Genomic DNA, 24,727 nt, shown 5'->3' on the forward strand with positions numbered 1-24,727 from the left:
GAAATTGAAAATGAATGAACAGAGGGGATTTCAGTTGTCGGATGTGGTTTGGCTCAGGTGTGTAAATAAATAATAAACCGATTTGAGGCAGATGCACCAAAAAGCTATTTGCTACCTGTCTGAATAGCATACAATAGCATCAAATTTGGGTTTTTGTTCCTCTGTCAGATCTCCTCATCTTGCATTTCTGTATTTCTATGTAAATACAACTTCTTTCATCACATCAGAGAGAAAGAACACTCTGAAAGCACTGAGGGAGACAGCACAAACTGTCTTATTTAACACTTTTATTGTTTTATCATGGGCTATTCACAAGGGCGTTTGTTTTAAACCAGTCTTCGACAAAAGAATAAAAGATGATGTGTGTGTGTGTGACTTAGAAACCTCTCGTCCTCAAACCTCTAAAAAACAGCAAGCTGACTAAACCAAAAGCGAATAATAAAATGTAAGATCCTTTCATAAAATAGTCATTAGGGGCATTTAGAAAGAGAATTAGCTGCCAGGGCACGTATCGTTAGCGGCTCCCCCTCCACACCGCAGCTGACCGCCAAGTCTGAGCGGCCGCTCTGCTCATACGACTCTTCTCGTTTGGCAAATGGCTCCAGGGGTGAAAATAATGATCTGTGTAGACATGCCAATGCTATCTGGACCAGATAACGCTGTCTTAATGACTCCTTATCCTTCGGCCTTTTCGTTGAGATGTGTGCCACAGCACATATATTCTCGTCATTGGGTCATTAGCTCTTTATTGCACCGATAATGGACTTAAGAATTTTTGGTCCAATTCTAGTGTACGCTACCCAGTGGAAAACGGCCCTTGGATAGATTAGCCAATGGCTAGTAAGGATGCTCAATGAGCACTTTTCCCATTCCTGATTAGCGGATCATTAGCTGGTATCGGCTAAACACAATGACACTTTCTTACTCAAAAACCTGATAAAGACATTGTAATTGTGTCTGGATAATGGTAATCACTGTACTCAAACTTTAAAACACATCCCTAATCACACGTCACACTTTCGAGGATTTTGCTAGCCTTTTTGTTCAGACAAGCTGCAAAATATTGGTCAAATCTGATCCATGTAGTTCCCTTTACAAGAAAACAGTGAACACTAGCATGTTTTTTTTTCCATTTATACAGCTTAAGAAAATTATATATCAAACATGAATTAATATATATAATTTTATTATAATATATGGTTTGTCTTTGTTCTTTATAGTGTGTCTCGGGTATTTGTATAGTACCTGAAAGGATGTTTATGTGAGAAATTAGCCTTTAGCATCATTCAGCAAAATAGAAAGCTACAAACTATATATTTTCTGCCTCATTCTTGACTAGTATCCACATACAATCAGTAAAAGAAGGTGTTTTATACGTCAGCCTGGGTTTTAAAGTTAATTTGAGCAGCTGAAATAAAGCTATATATATTAATGTCAACATTTAGATTATGCTAATCTAAATGTTATTTTTAGCCTAAACATGCACCAGTTAATTTAAACTGTCAACATTTAACTTAAGCTAAAAATGCTATTCTTAGCCTAAATATGCACCTGTTACCAAGCACAAATTATGAAGTATATCAGGAAAATCGATATCAAACATTTTTAAGACATAGCCTATGCTACGAGGTAGCTTTTTTTTGCCTTGCTTTACAGCTGAAATATCCTTAAAACAAAATCAATTCACTTAAACAACACTAGGAGTGTTTCTCCTAAATGACGAGAAAACTTAAACATTAAACATCATTTACATTAAAGTCCACAAATAGATGGATGACCTTGAGTTTTTTGTAAGTTTTTGCTTTTTCAATGTACTAAAACCAAATCATTTTTTATGTTAAATCTGAAGCAAACCATAGATCAGACGAATCATTGTGACTCTGTTATCGCTGCTTAAACTATTACCATCACCATTAACACAATAATCTATGCTCATGGCACATGACAAAATGCCTGTCTAGGGGTCTGTAATAAAGATGCACACACCACAAAAACCCAAGCTTGTGCGCACATACAAACATGCCTCTCCATCCTCGCGTCAATCTCAACTCCGCAGATGCACATAAGTGGCTCATCATACACTGTTAGGCGGGAAGAATGCTAGTTATTTCACCTTAAATGTCACTGGCAATTTATTCCATGCGGCTCATTCAGCTGATCTGTGATCTGTTATTTAAAGAATGCAAGGCGTGTTATCGACACAGACGGATCTGCAAAGGCGGCATGCCATTATCAGTAATGTGCTCTGGATAGCGCAGTGCCGCCAAACGAACTGAGAGATTCGGAGTTTGCAGGCCCTGTGAAGTTCTCCCTTTTGATGTGGCACAGTAAGCTATACCAGATGGACCAGGGTTGGTGCAGCAGGGAGGCCCAGCAATGACACAAATGTACATGCCAGACAAATGGAGATATAAGGAAACACACATAAACAGACTCAAACAAAGACACATATCTGAGAACAAAACAAGGAGAAATATATGAAATATAAAAGATATGTATATACATATATATAAAGCCAAAAGGGTGCAAGACATTGTATTTATTTTAACTATTTATCATTACAATTTTCTATCGTAAGTATTGTACTTTTCTATTTATGTTATATTTTTATACTTTACACCCCTTAGTAGCCTCCAGTATAGAATAACACTGAAGCCCCTTTCACACTGAGATTCCGGATAATACATGGGTAATGTGTCCTGGCAATTGTTCCCGGATTGTTAGTTTTTGGTTCTTTCACACTGCTAGTGATTTCCCGGAAAATGTGCGCGTGTTCACACACAACCCATAAAGGTCTCGTAATGACACGTGACATCAGGGTATGACGTGTAATGTACAAGTCGAAACGCTAGGCACGTTAATTTTCACTTAAGCTTGTGAACGATCTCAGCTTTAGCACGGATTACAGTTTGCTTTATTACAGTTTGCACATATGTTTTTGTCGCGAAGGTTGATCTGCCTTCAAAACACCCGTTAAAAGAGTTGCACGATAATGTGCGTCATCACTACGACACACCCTTTACGGCATTGGTTCTGGCTTTTGTTCAACACCGAGCTCGTTCCGGGACTGAACCCAGTAGGTCCCCAACCCAGTATCGATCCTGAAATCAATTCAGGGACGTGTATGCGTTCACACAGAAGTCAATCTGGCAGTGTTCGTGCAGTGTGAAAGGGGCTTTAGTAAACTACACACTGGGATACACCTCAGGTCGGCAAACATGCATCACTGTGTTATTACAGACCTTGAGTTGTAAAGACCCAGATTTGTGGAATTTAAATGAAGATTGCACTTGAGCTGGTCATGCAGCGCAGCACTAATGGCTATTTTAGTGTCTTAGTTAACACCTTCTTTCAAGTACATCTACACAGCTGAAGCCGAGAATAGCTCTAGCTGTTTATGATGGGCTATTCCCATTTGACCTAATTTATACTAAAATGGAGAGATGATTGTATTCAGCGGGGGGTGCGAGACACACGTAGCTCCTGACAACACCCTCACAAACCCTTTCAAAGCAAATATTTGAGATTATTCAAGGCAATTTTCTACCATCCCTACCTCGAGCTTACTTACTCAGGACAGGCGTAACGACTTGAAACATCTTATTTTGCCAGGCTGTAATGGCAGCGGCAACAGAGAGAGCTGAGCTCCAGGTTTTCTCAGCGGGTGATTTAAGAGTAATCAAGCATTGCTGCACTGCTATGGGAACCGACTAAAGCCCTTTAAACTAAAGTCCAGTGAGATAAGAACTGCACTACCTCATCTCGAGCAACCTCAGAAACAAGCGCAAACCCTCCACTGAGACTTATTTGCAGCAGATGGGCTTGTGATTTCTCAAACAAGTGGTGAGTTACCCGATGAGCGATATGAGAAGAATGTTGATCTGTCTGGCATTAGCGCTTGAAGACGTGGGCCGGCACATACGTGTGGCCTTGAGCGTCAAGCCGAAGCCTTCGGTGGATGAGAGCTTTAATTCAGGTGCATAATTGGACTCCTGGCTTTTATGGCCTCATTTACTGGAGGAGTGCTGGCGCACTACCACATCTGTCAAGGTTATGTTTGCGCACAGGGATTTCTGCACACGACTTCTGTGCTTTTAACAGGTGTAGGGTAGAGCTACATAAACCAAATTCTACTACTAAGGATGGACTTGAATCACAAAGTCAGTCCTAACAAACGAAATAAGCCAGAGGTTCTCAACTCTGGGATCGCCATAGCTGCAGGTCATGAACTATATTTTTTGTGGACAAGATTCCTAAAAGTCTGCATTAATATTAATAATAATAATAATAATGAGTATAGATATCTATTATTAAGAAAAATATATTTGGTTTCCAAAAAAGGTTGAGAAGCCTTGCAGTAAATATTCTACACCTTGTGTCCACATAGCTAGCAAAAAGAAAGAAAGAATATGAGAAGAGGGAAGAGAATGGGGTGCTAATCAGTCAAGTGAGCCACGTTACTAATGGGCACCCAGGAGACCAGGGCCAGTAGACTCTGCCAATCCACGGCATCCGTTTTGACACCACAGAGCAGCGGAGCCATGCAATTACAGCCCACCATCACACTTATGACGGCTGTAATACCTGACGAGACTTTAGTTTTACACTGGACTTGAGACTGGGGTCTCATCACTGACCCATCACTAACCTATCAGAGATTGTAAGCTAACATCAAGAAAAAAAGTAGGCGCAACACAAACAATAGATTTTGACAATGTTTGTCGAGCAGGAATACTGCATGGGAATACTGAACAACTCTCCCTCAATCACGAAATGTGCAAAATAAAGTCTGCTTATCTCCGCTGTTTGTTTATTTGCCAGTTAAATGTGTTTATATTAGTAAATGGCGATAAAGACGTCTGTTTTCCTCCTCGACTGGTGACCCGTGACCTCTGGATGAAGCTAGAAAAGTACACCCACACTCCTGCTGTGCTTTCTAGTCTTGGGTCAGATATGTGGGTTGGGCAAAGAGAACAGTAGAGAGATGGAGAGAGAAAGTGTGTTTCGCTTGTTCTGAACCTCTGAGCAAATTCTAAATGTGAGTGATTAGTTCTTGGATGGTCGTCTGAAAGCTTTACTATTGCCAGCCCACTGCAGGCTTGGGAAAATAAAGCACACAGTTATTTCCTGTCTCTCCACGTCACCTTCGAGCACCTCCTAGAAAACTATGCACAAGAGCAATTCAGAGAATACCCGGAAAGCATAAAACGATAGAAAGTTGTCGCAAAAGACCCAACAAATGTTCAACACATGGAGTTTCATGGAGTTCCAAAATTCTGTCACTTTAATTTAATTTAGGATTAGGAATTTGAACAAAAGTAAAAAAAAAAAAAAATTGTGCTTCGATCTTGCATCTTTTGCATTCTAAAAATACAGAGCACAAGTTAAACTTTTAAACAACTGTCTTTAGCCCTTTGTATTTTTTAATTTCACTGGCTTGCGTCTCACATTTTTAACCAACAAAAAATTTGTTGTGTGTGAACTAGCATTAAAACTATTCAGAACCTTTTAGAAACTACACGGCAATGCTACGGCAAGCACTCAAAAATCATGATAACGAATCATGATTTTCACACACGCAAACACCAATATTCTTCAGAAAATGTGAAAGTCTAGTTTCTAACACCTCTTGTTTCGCTTGATGGAAACAAAGTTGGATAACTGGAAATATCAGACACAAATGACCTCTGTGAAGCATACCACAGCACTAATTTCCATTGCAAATCAACCAAGGAGTCGCTGAACATCTGCTAGGACGAATCTCCACCCACAATCACAGCTCTCCACACAAAAACAAGCGTCACGTGGAAGGAAAGAGCATCCATCTGGACCATACTGAATTATCTGTGTCCTAAGAGCACCCTGATCTTAAAAAGAGCCCTCCAGGAGCCATTTGTTAGTTTGGCCATTTTATTCCTCGACCACCACCACTCTCCTCCCTAAACTTAATCAAATGATGAGGGCTTGAAACAAGGGCTGGTGGATGAAAGTGTTGGAATGGTAATGATGCCATGTAATGATTTCCCCTGAGGAGATCGGATTTATTGCCAGGAGGGAGAACGGGGAGAAGAAAGACCTGAGGGAGAGAGTCGGTGTAAAGAAGGAAAGACTCCACATCAGCATTTCACACAAGCACCTCCATCATGAAAGAGGCTCCAAGTGGGAGATGGAGGCCATATTAAGATGAGAACGTTTCGAATTGCACCCTGGGCGTCTCCCTTTCTTTAGGCTTGCCGGTAAAATATCAAGTGTTTGGGAGGCAGCAAGTGATATTAAACAGCTGAAAGGTACGATTTAACAATGCTCAAACTTGGCGTAAGATAAGCAACAAATTAGACGTGTCTGTGTTAGGGAGATGGGAAGAAGGGAGTAAAAAAAAATAAAAAGTAGTATTTCGCAATCGATTGCGTCATCAAAAATGAATTTGCTGTCCTGCGTCTGGGACTCATTGCCAAAGTTTTATGCCAAAGTAATAAACACTCATGTAACTACTCTCTCTCTCTCCTTCCTTCTGCCCGGTAATCTGCTTTTGGTTTTGGCACGGATGTTTTAGCTGGAGAGGCTAGACATCTAGAGTAATCTAAACCATGTCCCCTTGCTGCGACAATTGGTTTAGATGGCTGATGGGCTGGACCAATGAGAGCGAATCCACCGCATTCCCTTTTGAGCAACAAGTTTGTTATGCTTTGTAAGCACAAAGTCGTACTGTAATTGGGTGGAAAGCCTGCTGTGATTTAACAACTGGCATGTGCGCTGAACCATTAGCTGTACGAAAATTTGTTAAAAATAGCTCAAATACACCCTAAACCCTAAGTATTTTTGAAAGACTTGATGGGTGTTACACAATCCATTCTTTGGGAGCGTAGCTCAGTGTCTGTGGTAACAAAGCAGGTGTGTATGGGCAATAATAGTACTGCGTCTGTTAAACCAGAATGGTAGTGCATCAAGTCTGGAGGTGACAATTCACTTTTGCCCATTTGCACCACATTACGGCCTTCTCCCAGCAGAAAAGTGCCTTTCTGCATTTCACCTCTCTTTAACCTAAAGTAATGGAGCTTTTTCACAGCTCATGGAGGTTTTTGCAGGCAACACACTTAATGGTGTTCGGTTTTCACCGGTGTGTTTGCTTATATAGTTCATCCCTATTTGTCTCAAGGAGGGCTTCTGCCATTGTCTGGATCAAAATTTCCCAAGCCAGATCTGAACCACACTGAACTCCCGACAACTCAAGGCACCATTAAAATTGGGAACTTTCTGTATTTCTGCATAAATTTGACCTACAACGAAAATCAAAATACAAAAATAACACCAACATATTGTTTTAACCATGTTTGTGCAGAAGTACCAAAAATTAAGGGTTCACACACTTTATTGAAACACTGAAATCCCAATAGTACTAGTTATTGTAGTAGTTATGTAGTAGATATTATCACTCAGTCTTTACATCTTCAAGTTCATACATATTTGTGATAAGCTTCTTACACAAATAGAAAAATGGGCCTAAACATAGGGCTTAAATAGTGTAAACTAGATTTGTCGCAATAAACTTAATAAAATAAGCATCAAAGTAAAATGAACTAATTTATATGAAAGTTAACTAGACCAGAAGAAGTTTTTTTTTCTTTTTCTTACATTTCTCACAAATTAATGGGGGGGTTTAAAAAAAAATTCATAATAACTTGAGTTGCAGCGATTAAAGTTGTGCTTAACAAATGTTCTCAAGAAAAATAATTATTGCAGATTATACTTGTCAAGAAATGTTATGCATTGAGTGTCACAATTCTATTAAATGTTTTCGGTTGTTGTTTTTTGTAATGGGTGAAAATTTTAGTTTTGCTAGGTAGTGCTAGTTTGGATTTTCAGACATATCTAACAGTCCTCAAAAGAAATAGACATGGACTTTTTGTCTTTAATGCTTAAAAAAGTGCTGCCAAACATTAATACACTAGTTGTTCTGAAGTTCTCTCTCCTTCAGGCTGCATTTGGAATTCAAGCAGCAATTTATTTCACCTGCAGATGAGTTTCTCCCGTGTTCAGAAATGGTGCTGTGTGTGTAGAAGCTATTATCCTCGGTCTGTTCAATTATTGATTGGTGAATGCCACAGGGTGACCAAAAGTGCGCTATACGAAGACCAAATAAATCTTTGTTTGGACTTTTTAGGCTGTGCCTTCGACTCCCTGGACTTGCGATAGTAATGATGATGCTAAAACCACAATTATTTCTCAAGTCAAGAAGAAATCAAACATCTGCTCCACAGGTTCAAAATGTGGGCTTCCCAGCTTATCAGCCAGACTGTAAAGGTTTGAGAGGACTGCACTTTGTTCTGTTAAGACACACAATGCTGCAACACCTTTGTAACATGCAGTCTATTATGGTCCATTTCTATAATTGACAGATGCGGACAGCATCAGTTTCACTTCTATTATGACATCTCGGATCAGTTGTGTCCGGTACTATTCCCATCGTAAGTTTTTGACAGGATGGATTTGAATGATATTTCCAGAGTGATTGAGCTGCCAGCCGTCTCCCTCAGGCCACTCACAGCCTCTGAAGCAGCTTTTATTTCTTTCATAAAACCGGGCAGATTTATCTATTATTAACTCTGCTCCTCATAGCAGCCACATTTTTATGTATTGCTGAGACAGGGTTAAATGATTTTCAGTTAATTAGCTTGCCTCCAGGTTATTGATTTTCCTTCAGAAGGCAGCGAAGCTCCAAACCAGGGCCTCTGACCGGCTTCAGCTCCGTCTCTGATTATGGCCTTATGAGGGTACAGCAGAAGTAATGCTGAGAGACAATCCCATTGCACCTTCACTGCAGCATGCAACATACTGGAACTTTGAAAGTCTAGATTCACCCACAGAGGGAACAACTTCTGTAAGACGCTCTCAAGAACAGCGACATTATAAACACTTAAAGCATTGTAAGTAGTTGGAGAAGCTAAATCAGTTAAATCTTTTGCCATTTTAGCAGCACAATGACTCATATGTGATGTGTGTATGCCCAATGGGGTCATGAAACAAGAGTATTGAAGGTCTGGAGAACTGACTGAATGGCTCCACACAAAACTGCACAAAGAATCTATACGCTCTAATCAATACAACAATAGTCAAATAAATCAAATGTATCCTTCCCTCAGATTAAACTGTTCAAGTCTTGTATTCTGTGTGCAGAGCCTTCAATGCCACGTTCATCTTCAGATTGTCAAGTTTGTAGGTCGGCTGAATCCAATTAGCAACATCCAATTAAAAAAACTTAGCAACAGCCCATCAAATACAGTATTCGCATGGCCTAGATACTTTCAAAATGTTTTAGTCAAATGGCTTTGCTTTTAGAAGTAAAGAAAAACTTTTTTTTTTTTTTTTTTACCGATCAACGAAGGAGGGTCATTTCGTAAAGGTGTTTAATGTGCTATTCTCTGTCAGCTTCCTAGGGGTCAACGGGTGTAATCTTTGACTGTGATTGTTCTTAAATCAAGATGACATCACACCAGCTTTCTGTCTGAGTGGGAAAAAGCGCTTTGATCTTTTCATGATAACAGAGTCCAAATGGTCTATTCTCTACCTCATCAATGTTTCAGGCCCGAGTTATGAAGTCGAATGTCGCGCAGTCGCTCTCATGTGTCTCACACACACATACGTGAACACACAGAGAGCCACGTTGCCGATGAATTATGCCAAGACCCCTCCCTACTTGACTTCCACAGAGGAAGGCTCTCTGACAAACATAAATTATGTTAATAGAATGAAATAAAAAACACTTTATTCCAGAGGTTTCAGTACTTTGAAATGTCAGAATGATCTAGTACGCTACCTGCAGAGAACTCCGAAACTTAAGTCAGAGCGCTAAAATATTAAAACAAGAAATTTGCGCACACTCCCGAGGTGCTGGAAAGGTGGGTGAAAAATGGAGAACGCATGAGCGTGTCTCCCAGGTGGAGTTTTTCCATTCATTCATTGATCCTAGCACCAAATATAGCTCCGCATAAAAGCACAAGGGAATATTGTAGATACGAAATTTATTTGAGGGTCCTTTCATGGGAAGAATTGTCATTAGGCCTGTTTTTTGTCCTGTTACCTCAATCAAGTGCTTAGTCAATGCTATCTAAATGCCAAATTATAATTATCGTTCGAATTAGCCATTTGATTTAAAAGAAGTTGATTAACTCCCAAGGTTGTTACACTAGGGGGGTTATCTGGCAGGAAGCTCTCAGGAAACAACATTTTCTTCTATTATTCTTGTCCAGATGAGAAACATGGGGGACTTTTGCATCCAAATTGGAACAAGTCCCACTGCTACGTTGATATTCCCTGTGTATAATGTGAAGGGGGCTGGGATGCTAAGCAGCAAAATTAACCAGAGATAGGATATTAATTGAACAATTCCATTGTTGCTGTGGCAAACAGCCAATTGATTGGCCCTTCAAGGCCAGATCCTTTCCTCTTTATGGGGCACTCCCCAGGCCGCTCAATGCGTTTTGGTTAATGCGAGAGTAAAAAGAGGAAAAGGAGAAAGGGTGCAGGGGCTTGGTCATGGTGTTCAATTACAGCAGGCAAGAGGATAAATCAATATAATTTAAATTGCTTATGGTAATCACCAGTGATCCAATCACTAAGATCAGCATAGGATATCTGCTGACCCCAGCCGAGTCTAACACTCCCCTAGCTCCAGCACTCAAAATCTCCTACTGAATCACATATGTAAAGGTCACGCTTTCCAATGCTCAAAGTAGATTGGGTCAGGGCATTGCCTTAGTGACTGCTATTATGGGACTCGTGGTGTGAGTTGAATGAAAATTGCACGTGTAAACAAAGCAGCAGACGATATGCAACAGCAGAATTGAAAACATAGTAAATTCGTCATTCATAAATGATAAAATGGTTATCAGGAATGAGCAATTGCACAGAGTTTTAATCATTTCAGAATTAAAGAGTTGGCTCAAACAGAATTTATAAGTTTTGATACATCTGAATTCATACATCTTTTTTTCAAACAATAGGTGAGCACTGAGCTCTTAAATGCATAAGTCAGGTTTCAAGTACATTTTCAGGTCATTCTTTGTCTGACATGTTGCAAAAATAGGCTCAGTACTGAAAATCTACTCGCACTTGCGGCTGCATTTCTGCTGTTAACACAAGCGCTGAAATGATCCTTATGCTTAAATGTTAGCTGAAGCACCACTTTCTCATGGCTTTTGGCCTACAGGCCATCTATAAGGCATAACGCTGAGATAAATATGCTGAAATCATTGAGTCAACACAGGGCATTTGCTTCACTGAGCATTTAAGGTAGATTTATTTGCCCCTTCAAGAGGCCTCTGCAATGCGAGTTTTACCCCACATGAGGTAATATGACTTCCTGTCTATAAATGGCACTGACAAGTGTAAAAAAAAGCTCAATAATGGGCTTCGTTAGAGATTGAGGGCAGAGAAGAGAGCAGCAATGCTAAAGGCATTAGTTAGTCCTTATTATGTTTGCATTCCACTGACTCTGTTCTCGGGCTGAGAAAGGAGTCAAACACATGTTCCTGACCTGCGTTAGCTACTGTCTCAATGCGATTATGGCTGATCTCTACACCCATAATTCCTTCACATAAACTCACAAGTCATTCGTTTGTGCAAGAAAGAAAGCATGCCGTCATTGACGAAAGGCCACAAGACCGTGCATTCACATCTAGCCCCTGACCTATTTCGTCCAATGCACTTCCAAAAATGCTCTAAAAATGTCTAGTCCAGCAGATACAGTCGGTTCCGGATTGCAAGGCTCAAACGCAAATTGATTTATATTGCGCCGTGTCGCCTATAAGTCGGATCCTGGCTAAGCGTTCATTAATTTTTCAGGACTGTGGAGCCATTGTGTGATATAAATCTCTTCTGAACCTTGATACTGGCCCATGCCATGACTGCGTAGTGCTGCCTAATTAAGCGTCCGAACAGTTAACGAGCCTTACAATAAGGCAGTTGGAAGATTTGAGAAATATATGATGTCTGTTGTAAAATAAAAACAGTGTGGGAGGAATACACCGTTTTAGCATTGGTCTATCAATATATATAGACCACTAGCGCTTTTTTGAGCACATGTCAGTCACTGAAGTTGTTCTTAAGATGGACACTCAATGTTGAATCGAAGAGCCTTGAGTTTCCATCAGGTTTCCAAAAATCTTCTCAGATAGACCAGACCCCTGCTTTTCCCCAGTGGAGAGAGAGAGCCCGTTGTGGGCGGATCAGTGATTATTGATCACAGAGCAGGGTTTAGCTGTTCTTCATCTGGCCAGCCTGTAAACTGCTTGGCTTGACTGAAATATTGCACACCCTGGAGCTGGGCACAGACCCAAAACAAATGAGAAAAAGCCTTTACGGGGCATATGCATGGCCAGCCGTGGTGACCTTGAGGCTAAGTAGTAGTATTTACTGTGACACCAAGAGAGGGACGAAGGAAGGAGCTGAAGGAACTTGTCCATTGAAATTCTGACAGTCAAATTTGATTGTTTTTTATTGCACATTGCTGGTCTTAATGTAAATAAAAAAATCCATGCATTACTTTAAGGTCATTTTTAATCCAAATGACTTGCTATTCCCCTGATCTGACTCATTCAACATTCACTTTTCATAATTTTTTTTAATCAACAACCAATTGATCAAATTCCTCCTTACTTATTTTGTTGTTCAACGTGCCATTTCACTTAGAAATAAGTCACAAACTTAAAGTCAGTCATAAATTGCATTTCAGAAGGTCCCAAAGTTGTCTGACAGTGTAAAACTGAATTCCTGTAATGGCAAATAATATACTTTCACAGTCTTAGACACAAATAGGCTAGTTCATATTTTCACTTACCTTCATGTGGTTCAGAATTTCAGATATTCTTGTTTGACTTCGAAGTTGAAGAGTTGCTTTCCAGAAGATTTGATTAGTCGCAAAAGAATGGAGGTCCTGAATTAGTTTGAAACAAAGTGAACTTAGATTTCATGACTTCAAAAACCGAACTATTTTTGAAATCTTAGACTGAAACACTTAGTACTTTGAGGTAATCCGTGTGCAATAGACAAACATTGAACTTAACATTGGTACCATTTGGGCTTTCAAATAGCTCCCTCTAGTGAAACAACATGTAATGCTTTCTTACACTTGCAGCATTAAAAGCATTGCAACCACTTGTCACAAACGTCCTCTTTTTTTATTTTTAGACTTTATTAAATCCATTAATACACTTTCTGTTGTCATTCATTGATGCATTGCTAATTAAACATTTTCCTTTTCTTGTCTTTGCAACTACTGAGAAACTGTGCAGACAAACCTATATACCTGACACTCCAAATGTATTAAATAGAAAAGATTTTGCTCAATGTCTTATCAAGATTAATGAGTAACAAAAAACTAATGTCTTTAGTGTACAGTAGGAGTCAAAGCTGTAGTTTCATCCTCAATTGTGTGTCAGGAGTTAAATATTAGATTAATTAAATATTATCAGCAGTGTAAAGTCGTATGTTTAGTTACATTCATACTATATAAAGCATTCATGGGACTGTGGTAGTGAAAGCCAATAGAAAATGCACATAAAAAGAGCCAACTAAAACAAAGTGACATAAAAACAGCATTTTTTGGTTCATCAATGTATTTTCTTTGACATAAGACATGTAAATTAAAACTTAACTATTTAAGATGAATTGATTGTTACCCATTAGAGAAAAAGAGCTGTGGTGAGCACCCGGTAAGCCATAGAAAAGTTATGAACAGCCCCACACCAAATTAAAAAGGATTTAGTTGGATTTACAGAGCAAACTCATTTAATACTGTTTATGTCGCATAATTTAAAGGATTAAATTTTTTTTGGATGTTTATTATTTTTACATAAAATCTAATTTGCACAAACGTATCGATTTGTCTGTTAACGATTATAATAGAAACAATAGAACGAACTTAGGATGCCACAAGGCCTCTTTGGAATGTAAAAAAAAATTATGCAAATGCACTTTAAATAGCCTTAATATTTACAAGAAACAAACAAAAGTACAATAGCAGGAAGTTAAACTGAAATTTAAGATTAAATATTAGTGTTTTGATGCATTTCTTAGCTTTTTGGCCATCAACTGTTATACTAAAGCAATTATTTTTTCTTTTTTTGGCACAATTTGTTTACATTGCTATTACTTGCAACGCCAATTGAGTTCGATTCTCAGGAAATGCATTATTACTGCAAATATTACTGAGTGCAGTCACTAATCTTGCCTCAAATGCCATTAACGTAAAGTAAAAGCTAGTTATTTTTATTTGCCTATTTTATTAATATTTCTCATGGTTAACACAAATCTTAAAGCTATTTCAAAAAAAATAAAGTTATGCCATTTGATAGTCTATTCAATAGACTTTTAAACGGATTAAAAACTGTAAATTTAAACAATGTAATTAATGTGAAACACACACAAACACAAAATGAAACATCGAATGTTGCATGCTGCACTGTTTTGCATTTAATAAATAAACTTTGACTTGGTTTTGTAATGTCTCCCAAACTGTTCTTTGCACACTCGAGCAGATGAGATAAGACTGCAATAGATATATTAAAACCTAAAATAAAAAGGTCATGTTTAAGCAATGGAGAAAAGCAGGTTTGAGCATTTTGAATGCACGCCCTTAAAAGCTTGTTAGCATTGATAGCAACCCTTATTGTAATGTGGAGTCACTGTGACAACGACTTGTTAACTGGTAACTGAAAAATTATAAAAAAAAAAAAAAAAAAACAGATGACATGTTGACAATTTTGGAAATTGCATACAGCTACATACAGGGACATACACACATATACACATATTGTATACATATTATATATATAAAATTAATCAGCAGCACATGTGAAAGTCTGAATGAGTACTTCATGTGTGAATACTAGATGTAAACAAAACAAGGTTTGAAGGAGGTTTTATTTCGTTTTAAAATTAAACAGTGTTTTCAAGCTTTGAAGTTATGGTTTGTATCACACAATACATCTAAACTTAGCACTAGTATAATCACAAAACACTTCTAGAAATGATTTTAAAGTGCTGTTATGACACTCGTAATGGGAAAGTTATAGGTCCGACCCAGTCTCATGAGAAGCTATAGGAATTTTTAATGAGAAAAATAAAATAAAAAGAAATTATGAACAAAATAAGTCGTATGATTTTGACTACAAATTATTACAGCTGAAAAAATATAAATTTTGTGTTCTTCAGCTTCTATATAAATGTGCCTCTCTTTTTTTACCTCAGATGTTTTCAGTGTTATGCTGAACGCTGCATGGTGCATTCTCAACCAATATTATCTTGTAGCCATGTGTTTAAGATGTCTGCTTCATTAGGCTTTATTCGGTTGACTGCACACATAAAGGCATCATGCCATGTAATTGTAGGCACTAAAGAGATCTAGTCATCTCCACTACTGTCATCTTCTTCTGCAGAGTATCTCGGAGCGAGAAGTTAGTCTTGTCTCAAGCGGAGTGAAGAGCATGACGTCTAATTCCCTCCTTACAATTACACCATTGTCACACTAAAAAGCTGCACCTCATGTTGCCATTGTGCTAGTGTTTTTGTAAGGCATTGCAGGTGCGAGCAACATCCTTATCTCTGCTGGAACATATTCTGGTCTTTATATATGCATGAGCTGCACGAGAAACTGTGGCGTGGAGAACTAGTCGATAAAGAATGTAAACTGATGATATATTCTCCTACTGACATGCTGCTGTTTGCTATCTTCTCCTAGTAATACATTTTAACTCGTGTTTACCATGCCAGGGGGAAATGTGGGGCTGTGCTACTTTACCAGAGGAGCACATGAGAGATGTCAATCAACATGGGACAGGGGATTTAAAGAGGTCGTGCTGCACTCAGAGATTTATGAGTGTGGTCTATGTCAGGTGTCAACAACTTTCCCATCAGAACAGTAATGCTGAAAGACACATCATTTGTGTTGGATTTGCAAATACAAAGTATACAAGTATACAAATACAAAGTAACTAATTAAAAAAAACAAAGTATGAATGTTTAAAACTCTTACAATACATTTGGTGAATGGCAAAGCAACTTTCATTTGCATTAATTGACCATTTTTTATACATTGCAAAGTTAAGTATAAGCAAACAACTGTTCAAAAGTGTAGGTCAGGAAGATCTTTTTTTCAAAGAATACTTTCATTCAGCAAGGATGCATTAAATTAATCAATTGACAGTAAATAACATGTATAACATTCTAAAAAAAAAAAGGAAAAAAGAGAATGCAGGACGTTTTCCACAAAAATATTAAGCAGTCTTTTTCAACATTGATAATAATAATAAGAAATGTTTATTGATAATAAAATCAGCATATTATAATGATTTATGAAAGAGATTAATGGCTGCTGATAAATAAGTTATTTTAAACTTTAATAATATTTCTCAATATCACTGCTTTATTGTATTTTTTTATAAATAAATGCAGCTTTGTTGAGGATAAAATAATAAATATAAAAGCAAGCAATTATATCCTTATACACAAATTTAATTTAAACGCTAATAATTTTTTTTTAAAGACAAAGATAATTTTTAAACGCTAAAATATTTTTTGCTAGAGTTAAGATTAAACTTTAAAACATTCTACTGGTCGGGATGCTCCGAGTAGTATCTATGTTTGTCCAGATAAGGAAATGTTCAGGAAACCTATTTAAAAGTATTAATTGTTTTTTTGCTACTTTGCACGTTGCTTGTCACAATTTAGTCAGAACGTTTATGACTAAAGTAGCATTTCTTTCTTCCATATTAAAAAAAAAAATCAAAAAAAAAAATCAATCATGCAGTCAAACAATCACAACTTAATGTTATTTGATGTCTTTCTAAATGAGATTCTAAGTTTCTTTTTAACGTCTTTCTAAGTTACATTTTGCAGTAACTCTGGTAGGTATAGCACACAACCTAATAATAAATGTTATTGTAAGGTCATTGATGTGAGAGTCGCATGAGGCAAAGCAAAACAAGGTAACTAGGACTGGCTGTACCATCTCTTGTTGATTTGTATAATTCGCTGTTTTAGAGCAAGGCAGTGAAGGAGAACGCTTGTACGAGTGAGAACCGAACACAAATAATGCAGTATGATTTCCCAAAAGGACCTGCTAATGGCCAACACATGAATTGATCTCTCACTAGTCTCACCAGTAATTGGGATGCAGACTGTGGTGTCACTTTATTGATTTTTCACTGGCAGCCAACTAGCAACCGGGTTGTAGGACAACGATGACTAAATAACAGCCAGACCAATGATCTTAATGCTAGGAGCCAAGCACAGCTATTGATTTCATTACTGAATGCCTCCTGGGCTCCAAGCACATACATTTTTGTATCGACCCAAGGCGGCGTCTACATTTCTTCCAGCACTGTCACATGCACTGTGCCTGGACATTCAAAAGCAGAATGCTGAGTATGAACGAATACGTGTTTCAGTGCATGTGTACACCATAAATTTCACATCATGCAATCTGCTTGTGAAGGTGACTTGCTTTGATAGGGCTGACAGTTTTATGCCGCCAAAAACACGTCTACCTGTTTTTTTTTTTACAAGATTCTCTGGAATACTTGATTCTGATTTGCTAACTGTGCATTATGCTAAATATTCTTGCATAATGATTACCAAACAGTATGTCTTAACCACTGTCCATGTCAACTTAACAGTGCTACCAAAGTCCATTTCAAAGAAAATCAGGTCACTTTGTGGCCATATTTGCAGCTTTTTTAGGCGTGCAAGACCAACTCCTAGTTACATGAATGGTTACATGAATGAAATAAACCTTGAAGGGCCATTCAGATGATTTACACTTTTTTTTTTTTTTACCTTGCTTAATATTGGCCATCCATTAAGGGAGCCCCTTTCCTGTGGTCTGAGGCACTGGGATATGTTCCAACCCACCTGCAACCCTGCAGAAGATAAAGTGTTATGGTAAATGGATTGATGGATGGACCCTGCTTAATGTTAGAGATGCCCTTAGTCCATCTGTACTGCAACTGTAAACATCTAGCAATGTTACCTAAGGTTAACACAAGGAAATATATATATAAAAAAACATGACTCCTTCTGGTTAAGAATCTTGAAAGTTGTCCTACAGTTCCCGTAGGTGCCTGTTAGGTTCTTTCAGTCTTTATCGACAATGACCCTTAACTAGCAGAGCCATTAGGAAAAGAGGCCACTTGTTCCACACTTAATTACAACAACCACTGGTGCTGATTATACTAGAGTGCTTGTTTCCTCATCAGCGTCACCTAAACTTTGAGCTTAATGACAAAATTAGTCAACCTGTACAGCTGCTAATGATCAATTATGAAAATCAAACACACAAACAACAGTTAAGTGGAGACTTTAAAGTCACTTTCAGAAAACATTACCAACACAAATCATGTACATATTTCAAAAAGCACTGTGTTGAAATAAATCCTATGCACTTGCAATGGGTTGTGGGCTCGAATCCCAGAAAACACATAATGATAAAATGTATCTGTAAATCACTTTGGATGAATGTTTCACCCAAAGGCATATGTTAATGGGATTAACTAAGAACCAGAAACAATTCTATCATTTGAAAAATCATAATGCTAGGGTTTACAATGGTTTTACATTCAGCTAACTAGTGCATGTTAAGTCTACTATTTTCAAAACTGCAACTACGGGAAATGTTTTGCAAAACTAAATATCTCAAAGTATTTGAGTCAAAAAACTCTCTGTTCATCATCTCACATTTGCGACAGTAGCTTGACACCTTTCTGTGATACGGGCCTACGAGTGAGTTACGTCAGAGTAGTCATGGACAGGTCTCATATCATATATGGCTCCGGGGTGCAAATTAAGATAATTACATACTGTGAATTCCTGCATAAGTGGCCCTCTTAACGCAGACGATACCTTATTCATGCTTACTTAATGCACATCTGAACAAAAGCGAGTGTTCCTGCTAGGCGTAACGTTTAGGCCTCGGCGCTCTGCAGGAGGGCTCATCTCATTAGGATGCTTATTTTAACGAAGCGTCTCCATGCTGCATATCACTGCGTGGCCCCATAGATCTGCTCTCCTCCTCACAAAGGGAAATAAATCTCTTTTCGGCAGGATAATTACCAAGATAATTTTATCCGTAATGATGCTTGTCAGTCAGGAGAGCTGATGAAATTAGAGGTGATCTTGTCTAAGAAAAAAAATAAATAAGAGAAAATCCCAGCAGATTTATCCGTCAAAAAAGAAAATAGATGAATAAAGAAACTAGCAAAATAACTTTGTTGTCTTCAACCTTACACATAATGGTGCTTGGATGAATCTTAGACAAACCACAGGGTGTTATCAAAGGAACAGTTCACCTAAAAGTGAAAATTCTGTCAATAATTCATGGAATGAAACGGAAATATAACTTTTTTTTAGAACAAACAGTATAAGTATAGCATGGCGCGAGGTCATTGGTTCGATTCCCAGGGAAAGCAAAAACTGATTAATATTTGCAATTTAAATGCAATGATGATCTGGATAATAAATGGCTTAACATGACTAATCCAGTATATTCCATGACTTTTGAAGTCATACTTCTGTTTTGTGTGAGGAACAGGCCACAGTAAATAAATAAACAAATACACTATTGGCTTTGGTTGCAAAAGCCTTTTTTTTTTTCAATTCTAGACTTGAAAATATACAAGATTCAACATTATCTGCAAATCATTTTAGACTTTTCTTCACATAATGTTATCGTTCAGTTTCAGAAGACCTATTCTGAATGAGATAGATAGATAGATAGATAGATAGATAGATAGATAGATAGATAGATAGATAGATCTAGCACTATTCTAAAGCTTACAGGAAAAAAAAAAGTTAAAAATACTTATGTTGGGTTACATGCTTGGTTTATTCCTTCTGCTTATATCCTACAAGTGGCTTTGGATAAAAGCATCTGCTAAATTAATAAAATAGCACAGCTATTATGCTGGGTTTTGTTTCTGGCACAGCATGAAGAAAGGCAATTGCAACTTAATATCTCACAATTGCATATTTATTTTTCATTTTCACAACCTTTTTCTCTAAATTACCTTTTTATTATTTATGGATGCAATATATCAAAGAGCAAAAAGATATGAATGACCATTGTTGACTTACATTGATGTTGGTGTTAGAGATCAATCAGTCTCTCGGTTGGTACATAATAAATGCTTGCTTTCCATCAGTGGACATCATATATATCTTGACACTTAATTTGCTGTTCACACACTTGGCAGTAAACACGCTCAACTTTATAGTTAAACGCTAGGAAAAGCTAACACAGCCTTTTTATCACAAAAAAATAGCACTTGATCACAACATAGAAAGCTAGACAGCCAATACTTACTCCAACGGCACTGCAACAGCACAGCTTTGGTCTTAGATGTGAATTCTCTTAACTTGTCTTGGCTTCAAAAAAGGGCTACTTAAATCACTTCAGAAACTGTGGATTTGGAAAGATAAAAGATGCTCAAACAGACATCACAACAGGTTTGTTATATTACTTCGCATAAGCACTGCTGAGCATCACTTAAAGGAATAGACATCTTGTGTTTTTCCCTTTAAACAACAAAATTAACACTGAGGAATTGGGACCCTGAATCACTCAAAGTCGCGTGAACAGTTGCTTATTATGTCAAACTTTGACAATGACAGAATTGGAACAGGGCTTCTTCAGCACTCTATCCCCCACTGGGAGCCCCCCATCCCCCTACATACACACACAACTCTGGAAAGAAAGTTTACTTTCCTTGTCATATGAAATTACATTTGCATTTGGAAACCAGTAAGGTTTGTTGTGAAACATATGAAAGATCTTTAAGGCTGGTCATAGTGAAGGACTTCAGTGAACTCTTTGAAACACTTCTCAAAGTTCAGTCGTTCATCAGTGGACCACTCCCAGCAAGGGGAACAAATATGTGTTCACGGGTTGTTTGGGCTGAACACATGGCTACAAAGATCTTGTAATATAAAAGGTGTGATTTTCATTGTCAACTTCAATCTTTTTCTGTGGTCATAGACAACTCTTTAAAGCGGATGGCCTCCACCCAAACAAACTTGGTGCTAGAGTGTTTCAGGATATGTACTTTTCCCTCCATCATCCTTCAGCAGAGTGTGGCAATCCATTCAGCACACACACACACCTGGTCTGAGTCATAATGAGGCTGACATATCCCACAAGGACACTGATAACACCATGAAGCCACAACAAGCACTGCTGATGGACACTATCCCGGCTGAGCCCTGCCCACAGAGCTCCTCACGGACTGACTGTGATGTATCAAAACAGCTACAAGATTCAGCACCCAATGACGACTTTCTGGAAAACAGCCAGGGAAGCCAGGACAACATATCACACTCACCGGAAACACCAGAGCCACAGTCCCGCTCACCAAACACTCTCTCCAGCATCTCAACTTTTGTGCTTCTCACAGAAAATGGAGGAATTGGTGTATACTGGGACTAAACTCTAAACTTTAAGGACGTAGCACTATCTGATTACTTCTGTATTTTCTTTGATATATTGATCTCTGCTACCACTGAATCTAGATCGGTCTCTGTCAGAAGGAGATGCATTACATGAGAACACTAGTGTGCTGTTTATGGAGGCTATATCTTTAAAGCCAAGCATTTCTGCAGACTCTGTTGAACTTCTCCTTGATTCCTTCAACTCAAAAGTTAAAGAATGTTATTGGTGATATTGGTCCAATAATAATCAGTAAGAAAACAAACAGACAGAAATCAGTTTGGAGAAGATCAACAGCAGTTCAGACTATTAAAAAAAAAGAAAATGCAGAAAAGCCGAGCAGATGTGGCGGAAAACAAAACTTGAAATTCACCATAGCATCTATAAAGACAGCCTTCATGCTTTTAATGTGAAACCAGCCACAGCTAGACAGCATTAATTCTCAAACCTTATAAACACTAACTTAAACAACACTCGTACTCTTTTTGCCACTGACAAACCCTCAAGTCAGATTCCCAGTGAAATGCGCTCAGACAGCAAATGCAATGAGTTTGCTTCTTTCTTTTCTGAGAAGATCATCAATATCAGCAAGGCGATTAGCACATCCTCAAGTAATGCAGAGTTTCAGACAGATTTGGCCGCAATATCAAAAAGATGCTATGTCTATTTATTAAGCAATTGATAGCAACATTTTGGAAGAAATAGTGCTGCACCTAAAATCGTCAACCTGCTATCTTGATACAAGATATCAGTGTTGGTATTGCTAGATCTCAGTGCTGCATTTGACACTGTCAATCATAACATACAGTACTACAAGAAAAACTGGAAAACTGGGTCGGGCTTTCTGGGATGGTATTCAAATGGTTCAGGTCATACTTAGAAGGGAGAGGTTATTATGTGAGTCTAGGAGAGCATAAGTCTAAGTGGACGTCCATGACATGCGGAGTCCCACAAGGGTCAATTATTGCACTGCTCTTGTTTAGCATGTATAAGCTCCCACTAAGTCAAATAATGAGAAAGAACCAAAAGGCCTATCACAGCTAAGCTCCCATTGACTCTCTTTGCCAATGTATTGATGCAATTAATAGTTGGATGTTTCATAACTTTCTTCAATTAAACAAGGAAAAAACTGAAGTCATTGCATTTGGAAACAAAGATGAAGTTTTCAAGTTGAATGCATACCTTGACTCTAGGGGTCAAACAACTAAAAATCAAGTCAGGAATCTTGGTGTGCCGTGATTAATTATATATATTTATATAAAATTTAATGATTTTGATTAATATGCACAAGGGAGAGAGTGAGCAAGAAGCGCTCGTGTTGTTTGAAGACTGTGAGTGCGCGGGCAGCCGGGGCTCTCTCTCGTACGTGCCCCGTCAGGCGCAGCAGTCATTCTATTCTACATCACTCACCGATCAAATAAGGCTTTGACAGCCGCCAAAAAAAAAAGATCAATGCCCCTGGATTGGTTATATATTGGACATTGGACAGAAAGTTGATCCAGCCATCGCGTATATTCAGCGCACATAAGGTAAACGTTTTGCAAACGTTTTTTAGAGAAATAAAAACAGGTCGACGAATCGATGCGCATATTTTGCTTCAACTTATTTTTTGCGTCAACGTCATCGATGACCTCGACGCGTTGTCCCAGCCCTAATATAGGTACATTAGCATTAAAGTTCAACAGCCCAAGGCAGAGTGGTGAACATGATCTTGTTAATTGAACTTTGTATAAAAGCAATGTTAAGACAAAGTTACATTGTAGGCACAATACTGTTACTGTAACTGTTACACAGTTACTGTATTTTTGCAGTACCAATGAAACTAAAGCAGAACCACAACACACAGTGTTTCATTCCAATTCAAATTGAGTAAATTATACAATGATTCACTCACAAATACAGTCATTTGTTTCATTTTGAAATAAATCAGTGTTTTCTAACTAACTGGATGAGTGAATAAGTAATTGACTCACTCATAAAGACGGTCACCTTTTAACAATGAAATACAAATTTTCAATTTTAAACTAGCAAATCAACTCCAATGATTGTCCTCCACTGTTGTAAAAGAAAGTCAAAATGTCTATAAACTGCAAGTTGCAAGTTTTGCTTGTTATTCAGCTCTACAGCAGCAATAAAACTTCAAATGAGGAAGCGCAGATAAGATGAAGTCTGCGGTGGTAAAACGAATACACCTCAAACATAGTCATTAGCAGGAAAGACTTCACAAATTAAAGCCGTAAAAGGCACTAAAGATCGATTGTGGGGGATTTCAGCAGGTATCACAGCGTGAGAACGGCAGCAGGATGTTTGCCGTGCTTGAAGGAGGATTCTGGATCATACACTAACTTCCATTCGGTGTGCTGCTGGCGACCCCAATCATCAACAGGAAACTAGCGGGCTGCCAGGGCATTGATTGATTAATCAAAGCTAATGTTCTTTTGATCAGCGGGGGCTGCCCTGTTAACCAGCGAAGGAAAGAGGGGGAGAAATGCTCCAGCTTTTATTTACCCACTTACAAGGTCCCTCGTTGGCTTCTAACGCTAACTTTTAAAGTAGACTGAGACAATTTTGTCATGGTTTTGATTGATAAAAAAAAAAAAAGGTTTTATATATATTTTCCCTTGACGGTGGGTTTTATTTAATCATTTCCAGCCTCGCTCAGTTTTAATGTGTGTCGAGGAAGAGAAAACAAGCATCATGTTTTCTTCATGACTGTTTCCTTTTTCATCTGGTTGTCTAGTGGGTTGTCCTCTGTCACAAGGACACCCAGGGGAACTTCATACAACTTTTTGTTGTTTGCTATCATTTATCCCATTGTTCCAGGTTGGAGTTCACAGACTTTTAGTGTCAAGCATGTGTTGTGAGTGGCCTAAAATGACAGTGTTTGACACTGTACATACAAACACTATTATTCATTTGTCTGCAAATCTTGGATATTTACTAATAACTTCAGAGTTAGTGTTAACCAATGTTTGTAACAGGAAAGGATTGATTGGTTGATTTTTAATATTACATATTTTTTTATATTAAATAACATTTTATTATTATTTATTTTTATTACAGATAGATATTAAAAAGTGCAATGGGACAGCAGTTTTGGAAACTAGAAAATTACTTCAGAACCAGCTGGTTAATGGGAAAAGTTAGTTCAGAGAAAACATCTAGCGTTTATAGTGTACTGTATATTCACACATTTTATATATAAAAAGGTGCAAATTTATGTAATAATCAATAATAATAACTGCCCGTTACCAA

At 38.0% G+C, this 24,727-nt stretch overlaps 1 long non-coding RNA gene across 1 annotated transcript in view; it reads right to left on the reverse strand.

The window, feature by feature from the left end:
* The window catches only part of LOC113078235 (uncharacterized), a 30,403-nt gene that overhangs the window by 2,180 nt on the left and 3,496 nt on the right, over positions 1-24,727 (reverse strand). Inside the window, exon 2 of the long non-coding RNA XR_003281472.1 lies at positions 17,833-17,915. This is a non-coding gene — a long non-coding RNA (uncharacterized LOC113078235). The remainder of the gene's footprint in view (positions 1-17,832; positions 17,916-24,727) is intronic.

Source organism: Carassius auratus, unplaced genomic scaffold (genome assembly GCF_003368295.1).
Source record: "Carassius auratus strain Wakin unplaced genomic scaffold, ASM336829v1 scaf_tig00024766, whole genome shotgun sequence".
NCBI lineage: Eukaryota > Metazoa > Chordata > Actinopteri > Cypriniformes > Cyprinidae > Carassius > Carassius auratus.